Source organism: Chrysochloris asiatica, unplaced genomic scaffold, assembly GCF_000296735.1.
Source record: "Chrysochloris asiatica unplaced genomic scaffold, ChrAsi1.0 scaffold00017, whole genome shotgun sequence".
Taxonomy (NCBI): domain Eukaryota; kingdom Metazoa; phylum Chordata; class Mammalia; order Afrosoricida; family Chrysochloridae; genus Chrysochloris; species Chrysochloris asiatica.
In genome coordinates, this window is record NW_006408535.1 from 24,558,947 (window position 1) to 24,561,975 (window position 3,029).

Sequence of the window (3,029 nt, forward strand, 5' to 3'; positions counted from 1 at the left end):
TTAACAGAGGTTAGCAAGTCCTGTATTATATATTTATATCGCTTTCTAAGAAAGTGCATATTAATGTTTACTTTAAGAATGTGTAAATGGTGCTATCAAGAATCTGATAAATTTTATCCCAGTTTTTTGTGTACCACTTCTAATGTATGAGATTTATTTTTCTATTGGAAAAAAAAATAAACAGTATGAAAGCATTAAAATTGGTAGATTTTAGTAATTTAACAATGAATGGAATCCCTATGTTACAGGCCCTATCTTTTCTTGGAAATTTTAATGGTGGTAATAGATTTCAACAAAGGTACTGATAATCACATTCCTTTTAATCCATTCTTATATTGCATTCTTGATTCATGTGCTAATTCTTCACTGAGTCCTTAAGTAAATTTTATTTACTGTAAGTCTTCTCCATGAAGGGAATTCTTGCTTTTCAAGGCAGCAATTGAAAGGAGATGAAAATTAATTTAGTGCTCTTTACATCACAGACACGACTTGAGACCAGTTACTCTGTTAGTAGGAAAACTTCATTACTCATTAAATACATGGCAAGCATGACTATACATAATAATTTTTAGTGCAATGCAGTCTTACAAATTTAATGTACACACTTTATTTAAATGATGCAAACAGCCATATGAAGTTGCACATGATTAGAAAACAGGATGAATTCATTTTGCCTCCTGCTTGGTTTCTCATAAACATAAATACATAATATTGTTATGCACTGTTGTTCATAGATGTCTTTTTGCGTAAATGGTAAGTATCATGTTATTTTAACAGATTATTTTTTGAATTATGCATGTTATTTTTTGTTTCATCAGATATGTGCCCCAATTAAGTTACCTTTTTTTCAAAAAAAGATGAAATTAATAGAAATTTTGTCATGTTAATTTTGAGAAAAATATGAAGTGTAGTACATATTACTAGATAGGATGTCATTCCACTGGTCTATATTTAAAAAAAAAAAATGTTCTTGAAAATTGAAGCATTACCTTGTATAATTAATAAAGTACATCACTTCAGATTTGTAAATAAAATATTGTTTAAATCTAAAGTATTCAATATTTTGATTAGATTATTTTTTTAAGGAAAAATATTTAACGTGTATGTGCTGAATTTTTTTTAAATAGTTTTTTATAATTGCAATGGAAGGGCAATTGTCTCATTATAAGTGGTACAGAAGCCAATACTTGGGTTACCATAGATATATAAACAAGTCAAAACTGTGGAACAAGTTTTAAGCTCACTTTGGAAAAAAAAAACAAAAAACAGTTCTGTAGAAATGCATATTTGTATTTGTTTCTCTAATAAATCTGCAAATAGCTTTAAACACAAATTAGTTTTAATTATTTAAATTATGAGTTCTGTTAAATAATTTAACACCTGTTTTGCCTTACATTTTGTGAAAACATTGTCTCATGGAAATTAATAGAGGCTTATTGTGGAAATCAAGGTAGGTCTGCATTTTTTGGAAAAGGTATTTAACATTTAAATGTTTATTACTTCTATGAAATGATTAAAGAATTTGTATTAAAAACAGCATTCTCCCCTTAAAAATGACATCATCTAAGCAATTGCTCAAAACAATAAAAGACCAGTTTGTATTTGTTTAAATCCATATTAAATTCAGAATGAAATATGGTCATTCATTTCCGTTAACTACTGTAGAACCCCCATTTTATAAAGCTGTGCTTTGTAGAGAATAGGTTGGATATGTGTGTCTTTTTTTGTTGTTTGGTTTTTTAATTGTCATTCTGCTGAGAAGAGAAAATATGCTAACCTTTTAGCTAAGGATTTAGTCAAGTATTCCAATCCTGTTGAATGATAAAAGAACATTCAAAATATAATGAGTCTTTGGATTTACCAAATAAAATGTTTTGGGGATCTGGCTTATAAAAACTGATTTATCCATTTCTATGAGTGGAGTTCATTAGCTCATCCAATTTTGTAGTTTTGTTTCTTGTCAGTAAGTATTTTTAAGATGATGAGAAATTATATATTTTTTTTCCTTTAAGGGAATTTTTGTAACAACATTTCAAAACAATGACTTATCAGTATCTTGTCCATTTTTGCTTGATTTTTTCTAAATATCAAATGTATCAACTCTTTAATAAGTTATATAATGTGTTTAAAATATTTCAGTATACTTACTGAAACACATCTTGGATAGATTTGGTTGTTTTAAAGAAATGCCATATTTTAGGTCATCTTGTTTTTTATTAGATAAATACTTTTAAAAAGGCTCTGAATACAGGAAGCCCAGAGACCTGTAAGAGATAAATCCATCTTGATTGTAAAACATTTATTTTTAAACAGTTTAAAACACATGTGGTTTGAATTGCAAATTGAAAAAAATGCAAGGATGCAAACATCTCATTTAAAAAGGAACAAAAAACTAAATGTACTCTTTTGAATCTAGTAAATCATATTTTCCAATTAGAATAAATAATAATTTGCCATCTAACTCTGTAAAATATATATTTTGTGGGGATTCAAGCCTCCACTAAAAAGTATTTGCTAATAAAGTCATTAGTTATGAAACAACTCTTAGAGAGCTTTACATTTATACCTTGATTATGGGACTTGGGGGTATGAACATGCTGGCAAATAGAATGAAGGTAGAAGCAATCATCAGGACTTTTTACATTCAAAGAGCTGCTATTTATTTTTAAATTATTTGGAAGGCCAAGTTCTCAACCAGTTTCATTTATTATATTTTCTTATCATTTTGTCTGTAAAGAGAAAATCTCAGGTTGAACTTTATGCAAAATTTGACTTCATGTCTATCCAAAAATGTTATCTCTGATAAAGTTTATCTACATTACAAAATAGTATGAAGCCTATTTGTTTCTCATCTTCAGATTCCTGAAATGATGGTATCTTTCTACCTTCTAGCAGACAGTAGAATAATTTCCCATGGTTTTAAGAACATGCTTATGAATTCAAAGCTTTAAATCATTGCAAATGCAGATGTTTTTAATATAAAAATTCTTATTTTCAGTGTAATCTTCAGATTTAAAAATCAATTTTCT